The sequence below is a fragment of the Colobus angolensis genome, unplaced genomic scaffold, assembly GCF_000951035.1.
Source record: "Colobus angolensis palliatus isolate OR3802 unplaced genomic scaffold, Cang.pa_1.0 Scaffold257, whole genome shotgun sequence".
Taxonomy (NCBI): domain Eukaryota; kingdom Metazoa; phylum Chordata; class Mammalia; order Primates; family Cercopithecidae; genus Colobus; species Colobus angolensis.
The window spans coordinates 2,632,905-2,642,975 of record NW_012115788.1 but is presented as its reverse complement, the minus strand read 5'-3'; positions in this window follow the sequence as shown (position 1 = coordinate 2,642,975).

Below are 10,071 nucleotides of genomic sequence, written 5' to 3'. Positions count from 1 at the left end.
AATGTATTGTTATTGTTGAGTCAGTGTGGGGCATGAGGATATCAGAGATTTAAGCTAACGCACTGCTTTTACTACCAGTGACTTACTGGGCATGTCAAGCCTCAGTTTATTTATCTATGCAATGGGAATAATAGGGACAAAAATCCAGTTCCCTCACAAGGTTACACTGAACAAAGGAAATCACTTAATGTGCTTCATGTGTAACATACAAATGTTTTCTTATTTCTGGTTTTTTGGTTTTTGTTGTTGTTAATTCCTCGGATAGGCAGTCTTTCTTTCTCTCATTCTCTCTTTCTTCTTTTTTTAGAGACAGGGTCTTGCTCTGTCGCCCAGGCTGGAGTGCAGTGGCAGGATCATGGCTCACTGCATCCTTGAGCTCCCAGGCTCAAGTGATCCTTCCACTTCAGGCTCCAGAGAGTAGCTGGGACTACAGGCACACACCACAGTGCCTGGCTAATTTTATTTATTTATTTAAGAAATGGGGTCTCACTATGTTGCCCAGGCTGGTCTCAAACTCCTGGATTCAAGCGATCTTCGTGCCTCAGCCTTCCACAGTGCTAGGATTATAGGCGTAAGCCACCATGCCTGGCCTAGGCAGTCTTGATTAAGGCTGTAGTCAGTGATTTGGGGTGGATCCCAGTGTGTTGGCAGAGGTGGCACAAAGCACACAGGCAAAATGATGCTCACATTATTACAAGTGTAATTAACAATGCTAGTCATTCATCCTTGACAACCGACTTAAAATTAGGGACACCTACTCATTTAGTTTATTATGAATTTTTGCCTGGTGAACTCACATTTGCAGACAGTTTACAGGTTTTTTCCCCTCATTTCTCAATGTGGTTTTAATGAGCATTTCTTTGTTTATTGGAAAATTGTAATCTCTCATATGCATATTGGCATTTTGTTGTTTTTCTTTTTGTTGTTGTTGCTGTCGTTATTGAGCCAGGGTCTCGCTCTGTCACCCAGGCTGGAGTGCAGTGGCACTATGTCGGCTCACTGCAACCTCCGCCTCCTGGGCTTAAGCAGTCCTCCAGCCTCAGCCCCCACAAGTAGCTGGGATTACAGATGCAAGCCACTACACCTGGCTAATTTTTGTAATTTTTGTAGGTACAGGGTTTCACCATGTTGTCCAGGCTGGTCTCGAACTTCTGAACTCAAGCAATCGACCCACTTCAGCCTCCCTAAGTGCTGGGATTACAGGCCATGGCCACTTGTTGTTCTTCTAGAAACACATTTAATTTCCTTTCCTCTCCTTAACCCATCTCCTTTAAAGAGTTAATATGTAAACAGTTAACAGGTTCTGAAAGCTCTTCTAAGGTAAGTAAATCCTTCTTGATCTATGTTTTCCATACAATTTCTTTGTTAGGTCTCTTACAGGGCCAGGGTCAGGGAGTTCTCAGAAATCTGCAGACACACCAAGAAGACTAGCCATTTGGAACCCAAGATTCTTGAGAAGTCTACCATCTTCTAGTTCACCATCTTTGGTAAATCTACATGTTAGGATAATCATTTATTCTTTTCAGATCAAGCTTCAAGGCATTTACTGCCTGAAACACAAGGGCAATTCGAAGTGCTTAAGACCTTGGATGTGCTAGTTTACAAGCTGCCTTTGGTTCCCAAGCTGTATTAGAAACATCTCAGGCATTTGTCAAAAGTGCAGATTCCCAGGCTCCAACCACCCTACCCAGCTCTCTTGTATAAGGATTTCTAGGGTGGGGCCCAGGAATCTGTATCTTTCACAAGCACTTCAATCGATTGTCAAACTTGCATATAAAACTCTTCTCGTCCGGGCATGGTGGCTCATGCCTGTAATCCCAGCGATTAGGGAGGCCGAGGCAGGTGAATCACTTGAACTCATGATTTCAAGACCAGCCTGGGCAACATGGCAAAACCCCATCTCTACAAAAAAATACAAAAATTATCCAGGCGTGATGGCTCACACTTGTGGTCCCAGCTACTTGGATGGCTGAGGTGAGAGGATTGCTTGAGGAGGTCGGGGCTGCAGTGAGCTATGATGGCACCACTGCACTCCAGACTGGGCAACAGAGTAAGACCACATCTCAAAAAATAAATAAATAAAAATAAAACTATTCTGGGCACAAACACACCTATGCTCAGGGTAGCTGTGAAAATTAAATTTTAAAATATTCATTAGTAGTCTAGTGTGGTTTGATTCAGGCCAGCAAATATTTCCTGAACATAGACTGTTTGTCAGGCATCATGCTGGGCACCAGGAAAACAAAGATGAATAAGGCATTGTCCAGTCCACAAGGAGCTCAAGTTTATAAGAGGAAGATGAACAATCAAAAATGAAACTGGGAAGAGGCGGAGCAAGAAGGTGGAATAGAAGGCCCCGATCATCCCCTCTGCAGGAACACCAAATTCAATAACTATGTACACACAAAAAAAGCACCTTTCTAAGAACCAAAAATCAGGTGAGCACTCACAGTACCTGGTTTTAACTTCATATCACTGGAAGAGTTACTGAAGAGGTAGGAAAGACAGTCTTTTTTATTTTTAACTTTTATTTTAGGTTCAGGGGTACAGTGCAGGTTTGTTTTATAGGTAAAGTCATGTCATGGGGGTTTATTGTACAGATTATTTCGTCATCCAGGTACTAAGCCTAGTACCCAATAGTACTTTTTTATATCTCCAAATCAACAGTTTGAGTACCTCTGGGTCAGAGGTATCAATAGTTATTTTTTCTGATCCTCTCCCTCATCCCACCCTCCACTCTCAAGGCGGCCCTAGTGTCTGTTCTTCCCTCTTTGTGTCCATGTGTTCTCATCATTTAGCTCACAGTGAGCTTGTGAGAACATGTAGTATTTGGCTTTCTGTTCCTGCATTTGCTAAGGATAATGGCCTCCAGCTCCATCCATTTCTTGCAAAATATATGATCTTGTTCTTTTTTATGGCTGCATAGTATTCCATATACATTCCAAGTGTATATGTACTACACTTTTTTAATCCAATCTGCCATTGATGAGATTTAGGTTGATTCTTTGTCTTTGCTATTGCGAATAATGCTGGAGTGAACATGCATGTGCATGTGCCTTTATGGTACAACAATTTATGTTTCTTTGAGTATATACCCAGTAATGGGATTGCTGGTTTAGTGGTTGTTCTGTTTTTAGCTCTTTGAGGAACCACCACACTGCTTTCCACAATGGTTGAACTAATTTACACTCCCACCAACAGTCTATAAAAGACAGTATTGAATTGCGGATGCCACCCCTTCCCCACCCATCCACAGCAGCCACTTGGCATGGAGAAATCTGTGTGATTGGGAGAGGGAGAAAGCAGTGGTTGTGAGGCTTTGCATTGAACTCAGTGCTGCCTTGTCACAGGAGAAAGCAAAACCAGGCTGAACTCAGCCAACGCCTGCCCACTGAGAGAACATTTAGACCAGCTCTAGATAGAGAGGAATCATCCATCCGAGCAGTCAGAATTCAAGTTCCAGCAAGCCTCACCACACCACAGACTGGAGTGCTCTGAGGCTCTAAATATTCTTGAAAGGCAGTTTAGGCCTCAGGAACTGTAAATCCTACTGCTGAGCTGGGCTCAGACCAAGCGGACCTGGGGGGTGTGTCACCTACTGAGACACAAGGTAGGACAGCTAAGGGGGTGCTTGCGCCACCCCTCCCCCAACCCCAGGCAACACAGCTCCTGCCAAAAGAGACCTCCTTCTTCCACTTGAGGAGAGGAGAAGGAAGAGTGAAGAGGGCTTTGTCTTGCACCTTGGATACCAGCTCAACCACAGTAAGACAGGACATCGGTCAGAGTCATGAGGCCCCCATTGCAGGCCCTAGGTCCCAGATGACATTTCCAGACACAACCTGGACCAGAAAGGAACCCACACTCCCTTGAAGGGAGGGACCCAGTCCTGGCAGGAACCATCACTTGCTGGCTAAAGAATCTTTGGGTCCTGAGTAACCAGCAGTGATACCCAGGCAGTAAGCCATGGGCCTTGGGTGAGACTCTGAGAGGTGCTGGTTTCAGGTGAGATCCAGCACATTCCCACCTGTGTTGACTACAGTGAGAGACTCCGTTGACTACTTGAGAAAAGCAGAGGGAAAAGGAAAGGGGACTTTGTCTTGCACCTTAGGTACCAGCTAGCCACAGTAGGATAGAGCACCAGGCAGGCTCTTGGGGTCCCTAATTCCAGACCTTGGCTCTTGGACAGCATTTCAGGACCAGCCCTGGACCAGAGGAGAGCCTACTACCCTGAAGCATGAGTCCCAGGCCTGGCAGCATTCACCACAAGTTGACCTCAGAAACCTTGGGTCGTAAGTGAACACCGGCAGTAACCTGGCAATACCCCTGATGGGCCTGTGGCAGAGGTGGCCATGGGATGAAGCTCCTCTGCCTGTGGCAAGGTGAAGGAAGAATGAGAAGGACTGTGTCTCGTGGTTTGAGGCCCAGCTCAGCCACAGTAGCATAGAACACCAGGTAAACTTCTAAGGCTTTCGACTCTAGTCTCTAGCTGCCAGACAGCATCTCTGGACCCACCCAAGGCCTGGGGGAATTCACCACCCTGAAAGGAAGGATACAACCCTGGCTGGCTTTACCACGTGCTGATTGTACAGCCCCAGGACCATGAGTAAACGTTAGCCATAGCCAGGTAGTGGTTACAGTGGGCCTTGGGCAAGACCCAGTGCTGTGCTGGCTTCAGGTCTGACCCAGAGCAGTCCCAGTGGTGGTGGCCACAAGGGTGCTTACATCACCCCACCCTGAGCTCCAGGTAGCTCAGCACAAAGATAGAGAGACTCCCTCTGTTTGGAAGAAAGTAAGGGAAGGTAACAGGAGACTCTGCCTGGTAATCCAGAGAATTCTTCTAGATCTTATCCAAAATCGCCAAGGCAGTAATGTTAGGAGTCTGCAAGAACTATAGCATTACGGGGCTTTGGGTGCCCTCTAATGCAAATACAGCTTAGATTATAACACCCAAATCCTTTTGAATATCTGGAAAGCCTCCCCAATGACAAATGCAAACAGCCCAGACTGTGAAGACTACAATAAATACCTAACTCTTCAATGCCCAGACACTGACAAATATCATCCACAGGCACATTACCCATTCAGGAAAACATGACCTCACCAAAATAACTAAGGCTCCAGCGACCAATCCTGGGAAAACAGAGATATGTGACCTTTCAGACAGAGAATTCAAAATAGCTGTTCTGAGAAACCCAAAGCTTGATACAGAGAAGTAATTTAGAATTCCGTCAGATAAACTTAACAAAGAGATTGAAATAATTTTTGAGAAATCAGGGAGTGCAGTAGCTCATGCCTATAATCCTAGCACTTTGAGAGGCCAAGACGGGCAGATTGCTTGAGCTCAGGAGTTCGAGACTAGCCTGGGCAACATAACAAAACCCTGTTTCTACAATAAGTACAAGAAATTAGCCAGGTGTAGTGTGCATGCCTGTAGTCCCAGCTACCTAGGAGGCTGAGGTGGGAGATCACCTGACCCTGGGAAGTCAAGGCTGCAGTGAGCTATGATCACACCACTACTGCACTCCAGCCTGAATGACAACATGAGACCTTGTCTCACAAAAAAAAAAAAAAAAAGAAGCAGAAATTGTGGAGTTGAAAATGCAATTGACATACTGAAGAATACTAAAAATCTTGGTATCTTTATTCTTTAACAAACTATCATACCTGTTCAAAATTATAATCTCTTACTTTAAAAGTTACCAAAAATGTGTCGGGCACGGTGGCTTATACCTGTCATCCCAGCACTTTGGGAGGCTGAGGCAGGCGGATCATGAGGTCAGGAGTTCAAGACCAGCCTGGCCAATATGGTGAAACCCCATCTCTACTTAAAAAAAAATACAAAAATTAGCCGGGTGTGGTGGCGCTCGCCTGTAGTCCTAGCTACTCATGAAGCTGAGGCAGAAGAATCGCTTGAACCTGGGAGGCAAAGGTTGCAGTGAGCTGAGATCGTGCCACTGCACTCCAGCCTGGGTGACAGAGTGAGACTCCATCTCAAACCAAAAAATTAAAATTAAAAAAATAGTTACCAAAAATGGAGGCAAAGTGCTAAGCATTTATATTTAATAGAGCTCAGGAATTTATTTGTTTATTTATTTTGAGTCAAGGTCTCGCTCTGTCACCAAGGCTGGAGTGCAGAGGTGTGAATACGGGTCACCGCAGCTTCAGCTTCCTGGGCTCATATGATCCCCCACTTCAGTCTCCTGAGTAGCTGGTACTACAGGCACTCACCACCATGCCTGACTAATTTTTCTTTAATTTTTTGTAGAGATGAGGGGTCTCACCATGTTGCCCGTCTGGTCTAGAACGCCTATGCTCAAATGACCCTCTCGCCTCAGCCTCCAAAAGTGCTGGGATACAGGCATGAGCCACTATGCCCTGCCAGAAATTCTTATTTAAAATAAAAAAAAAAAAAAGCATGAAGAATAAGCAATCTGAAGCATTGTAGTTTTTTTATGGCATTAGTACGCTTAGGCCAGCATGATTGTATCTACAGGGAGAAAAAGGACATATTGCACAGGTAGTATCAAATTTCTCTAAAGTATTTTACAAAGTTGTATAGCATGGGGAAATCAAAAACCACAAAAGGAGAAAATCATTACTGCAAATAATGCAACTCATCATCAAGGTAAGCTGAGATTAGAAGACAAACACTCTCATTTGGGCTGTAAACTCTATCTAAATGACATCGAGTAAGTATTTGTAAGTATTTGTAGTCTTAGAATCCCATCTAGAACAACATAGGACCCAGGAAGCCGAATCACTGCTCTGTCAAGCTCAGGACAGAAATGGAAATGATTCTATGATTATGATCATGGGACCAAGTTCACAATCAGGACCACCAGGAAAGCAAATGTATTTCAGGAAGACATTAGTCAGAGATATCCGGATACTTCCCTTCTTTTTCCCCTTGTTGAGAATGAGCACTTAATACCAGGTCTGGTTCAAGAAGTAGGAGAGCTGGATATTTGTCATCATTCCCTTAACAGAGGGCAAAGTTTTCAGTATAACTTCTGGAATAGTAATATAATCCCAGGGTTTAAAGGATTTGTGGTCCATAAGGAATTGGGTTCTTTTTTTGACTCTGGCAAGACGCTGTCTGAGGGTGTCAATGGTGACTTTGCATCCCATTGAGGGAAACAAGGAAAGGGCAGAATTGGTTCTGTCTCTACATAGATACTCCTTCTCTGTGAAGTTCTGAATGTGTGCGTGTGTGTTTGCTGCACTCAAAAGGTTCTCCTATGATGCTGCTGGACCTAGCAACAACCTCACCTCTACCTTAAAGGAGCACACTGCTCCATATTCCACCTCCCCACCTTCAACTAGTACTAGAAACTGCTTCCAAAAAGTTGCAAAGTTGCATGTGTCTCCCTCATTCCAGAAGCATTCTTTTCTTTTGTTTGTTTGTTTATTTGTTTGTTTTGAGACAGAGTCTCACTCTGTCGCCCAGGCTGGAGTGCAGTGGTGCCATCTCAGCTCACTGCAACCTCCGCTTCCCAGGAGATTCAAGCGATTCTCCTGCCTCAGCCTCCAAGGTAGCTGGGATTACAAGTGGCCTCCACCAAGCTGGGCTCATTTTTCTATTTTTAATAGAGAAGGGGTTTCACCATGTCGGCCAGGCTGGTCTCGAACTCCTGACTTCAGGTGATCTGCCCGCCTCGGCCTCCTGAAGTGCTGGGATTACAGGTGTGAGCCACCAAGCCTGGCCAGCATTCTTATTTTTCTGATTATAAAAGCAAAATGGGCCAGGAAAAAGCAAAAAGTAATGAGTGAAATTCCATCTCAAAAAAAAAAAAAAAAAAGCAAAATGCTCCCACGTGGTAGATCATGCCTGTAATGCCAACACTTTACAAGACTGAGGCAGGAGAATTGCTTGAGGCCAGGAGTTCAAGACCAGGGCAACAGTTGAGCCTAGGCAACAAAGCAAGACTCCCATCTCTGTAAAAGAAAATAAATAAATAAATAAAATAAAATAGCTAGCATGGTGGTATGCACCTGTAGTCCTAGCTACTCAGGAGGATGAGGCAGGAGGCTCTCAGGAGCCCAGGAGTTTGAGGCTGCAGTGAGCTATGATCATGGCACTGCACTCCAGCCTGGACAACAAAGCAAGACCGTGTCTCTAGAAGAATAAATAATAAGTACACCTTGGTTGTACAGAATGGGGAAACTCAAAAGGGTACGTGGGAGAGGGAGAAAGAGTGGTCTCCCACCATAGAGGGAGAAAGGGAATCACTGGTAATTCTACCTCTTCTAGATAACAACTGTCATTATTCTAGTGTATTTCCTTCTAGAAGCTCTCTTTTCAGTATTTCTTTGCCCACTTCTCATCAGCTCCCTATCTTGCACTTTTAATGCCATGTTTTTAATAGAATTGATAGTTCAATGTGTAAATGCTTGGATTGGGAGAAATTTTACTTTGTGATGTTAAATGAAATTTATAGGAGGCCATTGGTTTGGACTGAGCTCCTGCACTAGACCTAACAGACAAAACCAAAATCGAGTTGCTCATGCTAAGGTTCCATACCACCAAGCTGAAACTAAGTTGTTTATCCTTTGTTCCAAGAAATTAGCACAGTGAAAGATAATAACCAAATCCCCAAACAAGGCAGTTTTAGTGGGCATGATAAGGATGTTTCTTCTGCTTCAACTTTACAAGGAAAGTCACTTTGTTTTTTGGGGTTTTTGTTATTTGTTTGTTTTTGAGACAGTTTCTGTCGCTCAGGCTGGAGTGCAGTGGCACATTCTTGATTCAGTACAGCCTCTGCCTCCTGGGTTCAAGCAAGTCTCATGCCTCAGCCTCCCAGGTAGCTGGGATTAAAGGCACGGGAGGTCTCACCAAGGCTGGTGTATTTATACATACATTGCATATGTCAACAAATGTTGTTGTTGTTTTTTTCCATAGGCTTTTGGGGGAACAGGTGGTATTTGGTTACACGAGTAAGTTGTTTTTTGTTTTTTTTTGTTTTTTTGTTTTTTTTTTTGAGACAGAGTTTCACTCTTGTTGCTCAGGCTGGAGTGCAGTGGTGCTATCTTGGCTTACCGCAACCTCCACCTCCCAGGTTCAAGCGATTCTCCTGCCTCAGCCTCCTGATGAGCTGGGATAAAAGGCCTGTGCCACCATGCCCGGCTAATTTTGTATTTTTAGTAGAGACGGGGTCTCTCCATGTTGGTCAGGCTGATCTCCAATTGCTGACATCAGGTGATCTGCCTGTCTCGGCCTTCCAAAGTGCTGGGGTTACAGGCATGAGCCACCGCGCCCGGTTGAGTAAGTTCTTTAGTGGTGATTTGTGAGGTTTTGGTGTGTCATCACCCAAGTAGTATACACTGAACCTGATTTGTAGTCTTTTATCCCTCACCCCCAGGCAATGTATGTTCTACATACATTGTGACTTAAACCCACAGACATATAAAATACTGTCTTGTTTTTTAGCTCTGTTATATATGTTGAATCTCCTAAGACTATAAGCAGTAAGTCTTTATACTTCCCCCCTTTGTACCCTAGGGCACTGAGCATTGCTAACTCCCTGGTAGGTACTCAGAAAATACTATTCAGGTGCCTGAAAAAGTAAGAAATATTAAAGGAAATAAAGAGATAGTTAAAACACTTGGCCAAGTTGTTTTTTTTTTAAAAAAACTCAATATAATCTGGTGCCTAGAAAATATTTACTGGTTCAAGATTACAGTTTAAAGGCTGTAGAAGCCTGTACATCTGTCTCCTTTAATCCTAATTATTATCAGAAACAGGCTGTTATCAACAAAGAAGCACAAATGTTAGTCACCAGTGTGTTGTTTTAATCCTTGCCATAAAATATCTCTGAGAATTCATCCAGGGAAATGCTGAAAAAGCAGTTTACTAACTCTACCATCCACCCTTCCCCCAGGTAATCTTGTCGGAATCAAAGTGTGAGCAGGTTTGTTTAAGCTGAGAACTTGGGGAGGAAAATGAACAGGTAAATTTTAAACTTCATGAGAAATGCATACCTTCAAAATGAATGTGCATGCTATCTCTTTTTTTTTTTTGAGATGGAGTCTCACTCTGTCACCCAGGCTGGAGTGCAGTAGTGTGATCTCGGC